Here is a 12,258-nt window from a genome sequence, read left to right as displayed (position 1 = left end):
GGGCCGTTCAAGTGGCTGGTGAATAGCACTTTCTCTTTGTACGCTTTAAAGGTCTAAAGAGTTCTTCATAGGTACTGCTCTGTTTGGATTGTTCAAAGATCTGTTGGAAATGCTTATAATGGGATAAATAAATTGAGGGCATGCCTTTTCGGTACCAAACTTGCATGGCTGTCTGGCTTGTGGAAGGTGCTGCAAATGCAAGTCAGGATGGCCGAGTGGTCAAAGGCGCTGCGTTCAGGTCGCAGTCTCTTCTGGAGGCGTGGGTTCAAATCCCACTTCTGACAAACCTGTGTTTAATCTTCTTTTTTCTTGAGGGAGAAAATCAGATCATTTCCCTCACATGGTCTTATATGGTTGTCTTTTTGGAAAAGTGCAGTGAGTTTTTTTCTTGCTATAGCCACTTATGGCCTAAGATGTGTGTTTTTTTTGTTCACACTATCTTTCTCACTATGTAGATGGACAAGCAACATGTGGTCAGGATGGCCGAGTGGTCTAAGGCGCTGCGTTAAGGCCGCAGTCTCTCCTGGAGGCGTGGGTTCGAATCCCACTTCTGACAAAACTTTAAGTCCATTTTGTCTCTGCGTTCCTTCAGAATCTCAGCTAAAAATTGGCAGTGCATATAATATCTGAATAAGTACCAAACTTCAGTTTCAACTGCAAATGAATTTGCCCAATTCTGTCTTCAAGCTCTTATAATATTCTTCTAGCACTAGTGGTGTTTTATGTGTTTTTTGGGGGGTGCCGAAAAAAATCCCTTTTGTTGAAGAAATGGCTTACATTCAGTCTTGTGATATTTTTCGTTTCCAATAAGTAGATTTTTAATTTTATGTAACCTCATTTTCTAATGATCCATTCAAGAGATGTTTCCACTATGAAATGAAGAGCAAGGGGAAAGAGCACAAATGATAGAGTGAGTGAGTGCGATGGGGTGTTGAGGAAGGAGAGAATGAAACAAAGACAGAGTGAGTGAACGGCAGGTAGGCATAGAAGAGGAGACTAGAAGTGAAAGTGACTTGCTTTTCCCTGCTCTTGACCTCCCACCCATCTCAAACCAATCACAAACATACCTTCTATGCAACGTTGGTATTCAGAACTTCACTCCTCAGCCAGTGAGGGTGAGTCCCAAGCCAGGGGCTAGAGAGCAAAAGAATGGATGTGCTCAGACGTTCCTTGCTAGGGACAGTTGATCTGAAACAAGGCCTGCTCTCTTGTTTCCAGCAAGGATCTAGAAATTCTGCATGAATGTGCAAGGCACATTGACAGCATAAATTTGCATAAACTGCCCCACCTTCTGCCTTCCTACTTCCTGAGCAGTAGTTGTTTGTGTATAGAGAGAAAGGTCGCAGGCAAGGTAATTTTGTGAGTAGGATACAGAACCCTAAATAGCTGGTGAGAGGTATAAGTTATTCTAAAAGCATAGAAACAGTACACCTGTGAAATGAAATGCTTTCATATGTGATCTTCTGTGTTTTTTGTCCTGTGCAAAAAGTTGCACCTTGTGTTTGAAGGTTGAAAATATTTCAAGCTTGCATGGACGCAGAAATTTCTGAGTGACTTTTATACATTTCTTAGGACTCTTCACTGTCAGGATGGCCGAGAGGTCTAAGGCGCAGTGTTTAGGCCGCAGTCTCCTCTGGAGGCGTGGGTTCGAATCCCACTTCTGAAATGACTTTTGGAGATATAATCTTCTTCATCAGGATAACATCTGATGGAAGTTGCTTCTGTTCGTCTTCACCTGGGACGTTATTCCGTCCTCGTCTAGTCAAGAGAGCTTGGGTTTCTCATATATTTCTGTTGTACAAAGTCTTGCTGATAAAGTGCAATCCTTACCAAATGAGCTTAGGACCCATGTAAGAGCTCATCTAGAAGAGTCATGCTCTTGTATTCCCTGGATAGACAGGCCATGCAAATTTGGAAGAATGCCAAGCACCTGGTAGACAGCTGTACTCCAGCACACTTACAGCAATGTCCTCAGGGCTGTGATCAGGGGCTGCTTAGATTTGCGTATTCCACCCTATGTTGTGACATTGAGCTCCCTTCTTGAATTTGCTTTAGTCAGCCAAGATGTGGCTGTTGACTCAATTTCAAAGCAGCTTTGGGCCGTTCAAGTGGCTGGTGAATAGCACTTTCTCTTTGTACGCTTTAAAGGTCTAAAGAGTTCTTCATAGGTACTGCTCTGTATGGATTGTTCAAAGATCTGTTGGAAATGCTTATAATGGGATAAATAAATTGAGGGCATGCCTTTTCGGTACCAAACTTGCATGGCTGTCTGGCTTGTGGAAGGTGCTGCAACTGCAAGTCAGGATGGCCGAGTGGTCTAAGGCGCTGCGTTCAGGTCGCAGTCTCTTCTGGAGGCGTGAGTTCAAATCCCACTTCTGACAAACCTGTGTTTAATCTTCTTTTGTCCTTGAGGGAGAAAATCAGATCATTTCCCTCACATCGGCTTATATGGTTGTCTTTTTGGAAAAGTGCAGTGAGTTTTTTTCTTGCTATAGCCACTTATGGCCTAAGATGTGTGTTTTTTTTGTTCACACTATCTTTCTCACTATGTAGATGGACAAGCACCATGTGGTCAGGATGGCCGAGTGGTCTAAGGCGCTGCGTTAAGGCCGCAGTCTCTCTTGGAGGCTTGGGTTCGAATCCCACTTCTGACAAAACTTTAAGTCCATTTTGTCTCTGCGTTCCTTCAGAATCTCAGCTAAAAATTGGCAGTGCATATAATATCTGAATAAGTACCAAACTTCAGTTTCAACTGCAAATGAATTTGCCCAATTATGTCTTCAAGCTCGTATAATATTCTTCTAGCACTAGTGGTGTTTTATGTGTTTTTTGGGGGGTGCCTAAAAAATCCCTTTTATTGAAGAAATGGCTTACATTCAGTCTTGTGATATTTTTGGTTTCCAATAAGTAGATTTTTAATTTTATGTAACCTCATTTTCTAATGATCCATTCAAGAGATGTTTCCACTATGAAATGAAGAGCAAGGGGAAAGAGCACAAATGATAGAGCGAGTGAGTGAGATGGGGTGTTGAGGAAGGAGAGAATGAAACAAAGACAGAGTGAGTGAACGGCAGGTAGGCATAGAAGAGGAGACTAGAAGTGAAGGTGACTTGTTTTTTTTCCTGCTCTTGACCTCCCACCCATCTCAAACCAATCACAAACATACCTTCTATGCAACGTTGGTATGCAGAACTTCACTCCTCAGCCAGTGAGGGTGAGTCCCAAGCCAGGGGCTAGAGAGCAAAAGAATGGATGTGCTCAGACGTTCCTTGCTAGGGACAGTTGATCTGAAACAAGGCCTGCTCTCTTGTTTCCAGCAAGGATCTAGAAATTCTGCATGAATCTGCAAGGCACATTGACAGCATAAATTTGCATAAACTGCCCCACCTTCTGCCTTCCTACTTCCTGAGCAGTAGTTGTTTGTGTATAGAGAGAAAGGTCGCAGGCAAGGTAATTTTGTGAGTAGGATACAGAACCCTAAATAGCTGGTGAGAGGTATAAGTTATTCTAAAAGCATAAAAACAGTACACCTGTGAAATGAAATGCTTTCATATGTGATCTTCTGTGTTTATTGTCCTGTGCAAAAAGTTGCACCTTGTGTTTGAAGGTTGAAATTATTTCAAGCTTGCATGGACGCAGAAATTTCTGAGTGACTTTTATACATTTCTTAGGACTCTTCACTGTCAGGATGGCGGAGTGGTCTAAGGCGCTGTGTTTAGGCTGCAGTCTCCTCTGGAGGCGTGGGTTCGACTCCCACTTCTGAAATGACTTTTGGAGATATAATCTTCTTCATCAGGATAACATCTGATGGAAGTTGCATCTGTTCGTCTTCACCTGGGACGTTATTCCGTCCTCGTCTAGTCAAGAGAGCTTGGGTTTCTCATATATTTCTGTTGTACAAAGTCTTGCTGATAAAGTGCAATCCTTACCAAATGAGCTTAGGACCCATGTAAGAGCTCATCTAGAAGAGTCATGCTCTTGTATTCCCTGGCCAGACAGGCCATGCAAATTTGGAAGAATGCCAAGCACCTGGTAGACAGCTGTACTCCAGCACACTTACAGCAATGTCCTTAGGGCTGTGATCAGGGGCTGCTTAGATTTGCGTATTCCACCCTATGTTGTGACATTGAGCTCCCTTGTTGAATTTGCTTTAGTCAGCCAAGATGTGGCTGTTGACTCAATTTCAAAGTAGCTTTGGGCCGTTCAAGTGGCTGGTGAATAGCACTTTCTCTTTGTACGCTTTAAAGGTCTAAAGAGTTCTTCATAGGTACTGCTCTGTATGGATTGTTCAAAGATCTGTTGGAAATGCTTATAATGGGATAAATAAATTGAGGGCATGCCTTTTCGGTACCAAACTTGCATGGCTGTCTGGCTTGTGTAAGGTGCTGCAAATGCAAGTCAGGATGGCCGAGTGGTCTAAGGCGCTGCGTTCAGGTCGCAGTCTCTTCTGGAGGCGTGGGTTCAAATCCCACTTCTGACAAACCTGTGTTTAATCTTCTTTTTTCTTGAGGGAGAAAATCAGATCATTTCCCTCACATGGGCTTATATGGTTGTCTTTTTGGAAAAGTGCAGTGAGTTTTTTTCTTGCTATAGCCACTTATGGCCTAAGATGTGTGTTTTTTTTTGTTCACACTATCTTTCTCACTATGTAGATGGACAAGCAACATGTGGTCAGGATGGCCGAGTGGTCTAAGGCGCTGCGTTAAGGCCGCAGTCTCTCCAGGAGGCGTGGGTTCGAATCCCACTTCTGACAAAACTTTAAGTCCATTTTGTCTCTGCGTTCCTTCAGAATCTCAGCTAAAAATTGGCAGTGCATATAATATCTGAATAAGTACCAAACTTCAGTTTCAACTGCAAATGAATTTGCCCAATTCTGTCTTCAAGCTCGTATAATATTCTTCTAGCACTAGTGGTGTTTTATGTGTTTTTTGGGGGGTGCCTAAAAAATCCCTTTTATTGAAGAAATGGCTTACATTCAGTCTTGTGATATTTTTGGTTTCCAATAAGTAGATTTTTAATTTTATGTAACCTCATTTTCTAATGATCCATTCAAGAGATGTTTCCACTATGAAATGAAGAGCAAGGGGAAAGAGCACAAATGATAGAGTGAGTGAGTGAGATGGGGTGTTGAGGAAGGAGAGAATGAAACAAAGACAGAGTGAGTGAACGGCAGGTAGGCATAGAAGAGGAGACTAGAAGTGAAAGTGACTTGCTTTTCCCTGCTCTTGACCTCCCACCCATCTCAAACCAATCACAAACATACCTTCTATGCAACGTTGGTATGCAGAACTTCACTCCTCAGCCAGTGAGGGTGAGTCCCAAGCCAGGGGCTAGAGAGCAAAAGAATGGATGTGCTGAGACGTTCCTTGCTAGGGACAGTTGATCTGAAACAAGGCCTGCTCTCTTGTTTCCAGCAAGGATCTAGAAATTCTGCATGAATGTGCAAGGCACATTGACAGCATGAATTTGCATAAACTGCCCCACCTTCTGCCTTCCTACTTCCTGAGCAGTAGTTGTTTGTGTATAGAGAGAAAGGTCGCAGGCAAGGTAATTTTGTGAGTAGGATACAGAACCCTAAATAGCTGGTGAGAGGTATAAGTTATTCTAAAAGCATAAAAACAGTACACCTGTGAAATGAAATGCTTTCATATGTGATCTTCTGTGTTTATTGTCCTGTGCAAAAAGTTGAACCTTATGTTTGAAGGTTGAAATTATTTCAAGCTTGCATGGACGCAGAAATTTCTGAGTGACTTTTATACATTTCTTAGGACTCTTCACTGTCAGGATGGCCGAGTGGTCTAAGGCGCTGTGTTTAGGCTGCAGTCTCCTCTGGAGGCGTGGGTTCGAAGCCCACTTCTGAAATGACTTTTGGAGATATAATCTTCTTCATCAGGATAACATCTGATGGACGTTGCTTCTGTTCGTCTTCACCTGGGACGTTATTCTGTCCTCGTCTAGTCAAGAGAGCTTGGGTTTCTCATATATTTCTGTTGTACAAAGTCTTGCTGATAAAGTGCAATCCTTACCAAATGAGCTTATGACCCATGTAAGAGCTCATCTAGAAGAGTCATTCTCTTGTATTCCCTGGCCAGACAGGCCATACAAATTTGGAAGAATGCCAAGCACCTGGTAGACAGCTGGACTCCAGAACACTTTCAGCAATTTCCTCAGGGCAGTGATCAGGGGCTGCTTAGATTTGCGAATTCCACCCTATGTTGTGACATTGAGATCCCTTGTTGAATTTGCTTTAGTCAGCCAAGATGTGGCTATTGACTCAATTTCAAAGCAGCTTTGGGCCGTTCAAGTGGCTGGTGAATAGCACTTTCTCTTTGTACTCATTAAAGGTCTAAAGAGTTTTTCATAGGTACTGCTCTGTATGGATTGTTCAAAGATCTGTTGGAAATGCTTATAATGGGATAAATAAATTTAGGGCATGCCTTTTCGGCACCCCACTTGCATGGCTGTCTGGCTTGTGGAAGGTGCTGCAAATGCAAGTCAGGATGGCCGAGTGGTCTAAGGCGCTGCGTTCAGGTCGCAGTCTCTTCTGGAGGCGTGGGTTCAAATCCCACTTCTGACAAACCTGTCTTTAATCTTCTTTTTTCTGGAGGGAGAAAATCAGATCATTTCCCTCACATGGGCTTATATGGTTGTCTTTTTGGAAAAGTGCAGTGAGTTTTTTTCTTACTATAGTCACTAATGGCCTAAGATGTGTGTTTTTTTGTTCACACTATCTTTCTCACTATGTAGATGAACAAGCAACATGTGGTCAGGATGGCCGAGTGGTCTAAGGCGCTGCGTTAAGGCAGCAGTCTCTCCTGGAGGCGTGGGTTCGAATCCCACTTCTGACAAAACTTTAAGTCCATTTTGTCTCTGCGTTCCTTCAGAATCTCAGCTAAAAATTGGCAGTGCATATAATATCTGAATAAGTACCAAACTTCAGTTTCAACTGCAAATGAATTTGCCCAATTCTGTCTTCAAGCTCGTATAATATTCTTCTAGCACTAGTGGTGTTTTATGTGTTTTTTGGGGGGTGCCTAAAAAATCCCTTTTATTGAAGAAATGGCTTACATTCAGTCTTGTGATATTTTTGGTTTCCAATAAGTAGATTCTTAATTTTATGTAACCTCATTTTCTAATGATCCATTCAAGAGATGTTTCCACTATGAAATGAAGAGCAAGGGGAAAGAGCACAAATGATAGAGCGAGTGAGTGAGATGGGGTGTTGAGGAAGGAGAGAATGAAACAAAGACAGAGTGAGTGAACGGCAGGTAGGCATAGAAGAGGAGACTAGAAGTGAAAGTGACTTGCTTTTCCCTGCTCTTGACCTCCCACCCATCTCAAACCAATCACAAACATACCTTCTATGCAACGTTGGTATGCAGAACTTCACTCCTCAGCCAGTGAGGGTGAGTCCCAAGCCAGGGGCTAGAGAGCAAAAGAATGGATGTGCTCAGACGTTCCTTGCTAGGGACAGTTGATCTGAAGCAAGGCCTGCTCTCTTGTTTCCAGCAAGGATCTAGAAATTCTGCATGAATGTGCAAGGCACATTGACAGCATGAATTTGCATAAACTGCCCCACCTTCTGCCTTCCTACTTCCTGAGCAGTAGTTGTTTGTGTATAGAGAGAAAGGTCGCAGGCAAGGTAATTTTGTGAGTAGGATACAGAACCCTAAATAGCTGGTGAGAGGTATAAGTTATTCTAAAAGCATAAAAACAGTACACCTGTGAAATGAAATGCTTTCATATGTGATCTTCTGTGTTTATTGTCCTGTGCAAAAAGTTGCACCTTGTGTTTGAAGGTTGAAATTATTTCAAGGTTGCATGGACGCAGAAATTTCTGAGTGACTTTTATACATTTCTTAGGACTCTTCACTGTCAGGATGGCCGAGTGGTCTAAGGTGCTGTGTTTAGGCCGCAGTCTCCTCTGGAGGCGTGGGTTCGAATCCCACTTCTGAAATGACTTTTGGAGATATAATCTTCTTCATCAGGATAACATCTGATGGAAGTTGCTTCTGTTCGTCTTCACCTGGGACGTTATTCTGTCCTCGTCTAGTCAAGAGAGCTTGGGTTTCTCATATATTTCTGTTGTACAAAGTCTTGCTGATAAAGTGCAATCCTTACCAAATGAGCTTATGACCCATGTAAGAGCTCATCTAGAAGAGTCATTCTCTTGTATTCCCTGGCCAGACAGGCCATACAAATTTGGAAGAATGCCAAGCACCTGGTAGACAGCTGGACTCCAGAACACTTACAGCAATTTCCTCAGGGCAGTGATCAGGGGCTGCTTAGATTTGCGAATTCCACCCTATGTTGTGACATTGAGATCCCTTGTTGAATTTGCTTTAGTCAGCCAAGATGTGGCTATTGACTCAATTTCAAAACAGCTTTGGGCCGTTCAAGTGGCTGGTGAATAGCACTTTCTCTTTGTACTCATTAAAGGTCTAAAGAGTTCTTCATAGGTACTGCTCTGTATGGATTGTTCAAAGATCTGTTGGAAATGCTTATAATGGGATAAATAAATTTAGGGCATGCCTTTTCGGTACCCCACTTGCATGGCTGTCTGGCTTGTGGAAGGTGCTGCAAATGCAAGTCAGGATGGCGGAGTGGTCTACGGCGCTGCGTTGAGGTCGCAGTCTCTTCTGGAGGCGTGGGTTCAAATCCCACTTCTGACAAACCTGTGTTTAATCTTCTTTTTTCTTGAGGGAGAAAATCAGATCATTTCCCTCACATGGGCTTATATGGTTGTCTTTTTGGAAAAGTGCAGTGAGTTTTTTTCTTGCTATAGCCACTCATGGCCTAAGATGTGTGTTTTTTTTGTTCACACTATCTTTCTCACTATGTAGATGAAGAAGCAACATGTGGTCAGGATGGCCGAGTGGTCTAAGGCGCTGCGTTAAGGCCGCAGTCTCTCCTGGAGGCGTGGGTTCGAATCCCACTTCTGACAAAACTTTAAGTCCATTTTGTCTCTGCGTTCCTTCAGAATCTCAGCTAAAAATTGGCAGTGCATATAATATCTGAATAAGTACCAAACTTCAGTTTCAACTGCAAATGAATTTGCCCAATTCTGTCTTCAAGCTCGTATAATATTCTTCTAGCACTAGTGGTGTTTTATGTGTTTTTTGGGGGTGCCTAAAAAATCCCTTTTATTGAAGAAATGGCTTACATTCAGTCTTGTGATATTTTTGGTTTCCAATGAGTAGATTTTTAATTTTATGTAACCTCATTTTCTAATGATCCATTCAAGAGATGTTTCCACTATGAAATGAAGAGCAAGGGGAAAGAGCTCAAATGATAGAGCCAGTGAGTGAGATGGGGTGTTGAGGAAGGAGAGAATGAAACAAAGACAGAGTGAGTGAACGGCAGGTAGGCATAGAAGAGGAGTCTAGAAGTGAAGGTGACTTGCTTTTCCCTGCTCTTGACCTCCCACCCATCTCAAACCAATCACAAACATACCTTCTATGCAACGTTGGTATGCAGAACTTCACTCCTCAGCCAGTGAGGGTGAGTCCCAAGCCAGGGGCTAGAGAGCAAAAGAATGGATGTGCTCAGACGTTCCTTGCTAGGGACAGTTGATCTGAAACAAGGCCTGCTCTCTTGTTTCCAGCAAGGATCTAGAAATTCTGCATGAATCTGCAAGGCACATTGACAGCATAAATTTGCATAAACTGCCCCACCTTCTGCCTTCCTACTTCCTGAGCAGTAGTTGTTTGTGTATAAAGAGAGAGGTCGCAGGCAAGATAATTTTGTGAGTAGGATACAGAACCCTAAATAGCTGGTGAGAGGTATAAGTTATTCTAAAAGCATAAAAACAGTACACCTGTGAAATGAAATGCTTTCATATGTGATCTTCTGTGTTTATTGTCCTGTGCAAAAAGTTGAACCTTGTGTTTGAAGGTTGAAATTATTTCAAGCTTGCATGGACGCAGAAATTTCTGAGTGACTTTTATACATTTCTTAGGACTCTTCACTGTCAGGATGGCCGAGTGGTCTAAGGTGCTGTGTTTAGGCCGCAGTCTCCTCTGGAGATGTGGGTTCGAATCCCACTTCTGAAATGACTTTTGGAGATATAATCTTCTTCATCAGGATAACATCTGATGGAAATTGCTTCTGTTCATCTTCACCTGGGACGTTATTCTGTCCTCGTCTAGTCAAGAGAGCTTGGGTTTCTCATATATTTCTGTTGTACAAAGTCTTGCTGATAAAGTGCAATCCTTACCAAATGAGCTTATGACCCATGTAAGAGCTCATCTAGAAGAGTCATTCTCTTGTATTCCCTGGCCAGACAGGCCATACAAATTTGGAAGAATGCCAAGCACCTGGTAGACAGCTGGACTCCAGAACACTTTCAGCAATTTCCTCAGGGCAGTGATCAGGGGCTGCTTAGATTTGCGAATTCCACCCTATGTTGTGACATTGAGATCCCTTGTTGAATTTGCTTTAGTCAGCCAAGATGTGGCTATTGACTCAATTTCAAAGCAGCTTTGGGCCGTTCAAGTGGCTGGTGAATAGCACTTTCTCTTTGTACGCTTTAAAGGTCTAAAGAGTTCTTCATAGGTACTGCTCTGTATGGATTGTTCAAAGATCTGTTGGAAATGCTTATAATGGGATAAATAAATTGAGGGCATGCCTTTTCGGTACCAAACTTGCATGGCTGTCTGGCTTGTGGAAGGTGCTGCAAATGCAAGTCAGGATGGCCGAGTGGTCTAAGGCGCTGCGTTCAGGTCGCAGTCTCTTCTGGAGGCCTGGGTTCAAATCCCACTTCTGACAAACCTGTGTTTAATCTTCTTTTTTCTTGAGGGAGAAAATCAGATCATTTCCCTCACATGGGCTTATATGGTTGTCTTTTTGGAAAAGTGCAGTGAGTTTTTTTCTTGCTATAGCCACTTATGGCATAAGATGTGTGTTTTTTTTGTTCACACCATCTTTCTCACTATGTAGATGGACAAGCAACATGTGGGCAGGATGGCCGTGTGGTCTAAGGCGCTGCGTTAAGGCCGCAGTCTCTCTTGGAGGCTTGGGTTCGAATCCCACTTCTGACAAAACTTTAAGTCCATTTTGTCTCTGCGTTCCTTCAGAATCTCAGCTAAAAATTGGCAGTGCATATAATATCTGAATAAGTACCAAACTTCAGTTTCAACTGCAAATGAATTTGCCCAATTCTGTCTTCAAGCTCTTATAATATTCTTCTAGCACTAGTGGTGTTTTATGTGTTTTTTGGGGGGTGCCTAAAAAATCCCTTTTATTGAAGAAATGGCTTACATTCAGTCTTGTGATATTTTTCGTTTCCAATAAGTAGATTTTTAATTTTATGTAACCTCATTTTCTAATGATCCATTCAAGAGATGTTTCCACTATGAAATGAAGAGCAAGGGGAAAGAGCACAAATGATAGAGCCAGTGAGTGAGATGGGGTGTTGAGGAAGGAGAGAATGAAACAAAGACAGAGTGAGTGAACGGCAGGTAGGCATAGAAGAGGAGACTAGAAGTGAAGGTGACTTGCTTTTCCCTGCTCTTGACCTCCCACCCATCTCAAACCAATCACAAACATACCTTCTATGCAACGTTGGTATGCAGAACTTCACTCCTCAGCCAGTGAGGGTGAGTCCCAAGCCAGGGGCTAGAGAGCAAAAGAATGGATGTGCTCAGACGTTCCTTGCTAGGGACAGTTGATCTGAAACAAGGCCTGCTCTCTTGTTTCCAGCAAGGATCTAGAAATTCTGCATGAATGTGCAAGGCACATTGACAGCATAAATTTGCATAAACTGCCCCACCTTCTGCCTTCCTACTTCCTGGGCAGTAGTTGTTTGTGTATAAAGAGAGAGGTCGCAGGCAAGATAATTTTGTGAGTAGGATACAGAACCCTAAATAGCTGGTGAGAGGTATAAGTTATTCTAAAAGCATAAAAACAGTACACCTGTGAAATGAAATGCTTTCATATGTGATCTTCTGTGTTTATTGTCCTGTGCAAAAAGTTGCACCTTGTGTTTGAAGGTTGAAATTATTTCAAGCTTGCATGGACGCAGAAATTTCTGAGTGACTTTTATACATTTCTTAGGACTCTTCACTGTCAGGATGGCCGAGTGGTCTAAGGCGCTGTGTTTAGGCTGCAGTCTCCTCTGGAGGCGTGGGTTCGAATCCCACTTCTGAAATGACTTTTGGAGATATAATCTTCTTCATCAGGATAACATCTGATGGAAGTTGCATCTGTTCGTCTTCACCTGGGACGTTATTCCGTCCTCGTCTAATCAAGAGAGCTTGG

At 42.7% G+C, this 12,258-nt stretch overlaps 13 non-coding genes across 13 annotated transcripts; all 13 read left to right on the top strand.

Moving 5' to 3' along the window:
- Nucleotides 1-201: 201 nt before the first annotated feature.
- TRNAL-CAG (transfer RNA leucine (anticodon CAG)) lies at nucleotides 202-284 on the top strand. Its single transcript has one exon. It is a non-coding gene; the product is annotated as a tRNA-Leu (tRNA).
- Nucleotides 285-473: 189 nt separating this feature from the next.
- TRNAL-AAG (transfer RNA leucine (anticodon AAG)) lies at nucleotides 474-556 on the top strand. Its single transcript has one exon. It is a non-coding gene; the product is annotated as a tRNA-Leu (tRNA).
- A 1,742-nt stretch (nucleotides 557-2,298) lies between these two features.
- On the top strand, nucleotides 2,299-2,381 carry TRNAL-CAG (transfer RNA leucine (anticodon CAG)). The gene has a single exon. It is a non-coding gene; the product is annotated as a tRNA-Leu (tRNA).
- A 190-nt stretch (nucleotides 2,382-2,571) lies between these two features.
- On the top strand, nucleotides 2,572-2,654 carry TRNAL-AAG (transfer RNA leucine (anticodon AAG)). Its single transcript has one exon. It is a non-coding gene; the product is annotated as a tRNA-Leu (tRNA).
- A 1,743-nt stretch (nucleotides 2,655-4,397) lies between these two features.
- Nucleotides 4,398-4,480, top strand: TRNAL-CAG (transfer RNA leucine (anticodon CAG)). The gene has a single exon. It is a non-coding gene; the product is annotated as a tRNA-Leu (tRNA).
- Nucleotides 4,481-4,670: 190 nt separating this feature from the next.
- On the top strand, nucleotides 4,671-4,753 carry TRNAL-AAG (transfer RNA leucine (anticodon AAG)). The gene has a single exon. It is a non-coding gene; the product is annotated as a tRNA-Leu (tRNA).
- A 1,741-nt stretch (nucleotides 4,754-6,494) lies between these two features.
- Nucleotides 6,495-6,577, top strand: TRNAL-CAG (transfer RNA leucine (anticodon CAG)). The gene has a single exon. It is a non-coding gene; the product is annotated as a tRNA-Leu (tRNA).
- Nucleotides 6,578-6,765: 188 nt separating this feature from the next.
- On the top strand, nucleotides 6,766-6,848 carry TRNAL-AAG (transfer RNA leucine (anticodon AAG)). Its single transcript has one exon. It is a non-coding gene; the product is annotated as a tRNA-Leu (tRNA).
- Nucleotides 6,849-7,874: 1,026 nt separating this feature from the next.
- On the top strand, nucleotides 7,875-7,957 carry TRNAL-UAG (transfer RNA leucine (anticodon UAG)). Its single transcript has one exon. It is a non-coding gene; the product is annotated as a tRNA-Leu (tRNA).
- A 632-nt stretch (nucleotides 7,958-8,589) lies between these two features.
- Nucleotides 8,590-8,672, top strand: TRNAL-GAG (transfer RNA leucine (anticodon GAG)). Its single transcript has one exon. It is a non-coding gene; the product is annotated as a tRNA-Leu (tRNA).
- A 189-nt stretch (nucleotides 8,673-8,861) lies between these two features.
- TRNAL-AAG (transfer RNA leucine (anticodon AAG)) lies at nucleotides 8,862-8,944 on the top strand. Its single transcript has one exon. It is a non-coding gene; the product is annotated as a tRNA-Leu (tRNA).
- A 1,740-nt stretch (nucleotides 8,945-10,684) lies between these two features.
- TRNAL-CAG (transfer RNA leucine (anticodon CAG)) lies at nucleotides 10,685-10,767 on the top strand. Its single transcript has one exon. It is a non-coding gene; the product is annotated as a tRNA-Leu (tRNA).
- A 1,298-nt stretch (nucleotides 10,768-12,065) lies between these two features.
- Nucleotides 12,066-12,148, top strand: TRNAL-UAG (transfer RNA leucine (anticodon UAG)). Its single transcript has one exon. It is a non-coding gene; the product is annotated as a tRNA-Leu (tRNA).
- Nucleotides 12,149-12,258: the final 110 nt, after the last annotated feature.

This window comes from Lissotriton helveticus, chromosome 8 (assembly GCF_964261635.1).
Source record: "Lissotriton helveticus chromosome 8, aLisHel1.1, whole genome shotgun sequence".
Classification (NCBI taxonomy): domain Eukaryota; kingdom Metazoa; phylum Chordata; class Amphibia; order Caudata; family Salamandridae; genus Lissotriton; species Lissotriton helveticus.
This window is presented reverse-complemented; position numbering and strand designations above follow the sequence as displayed.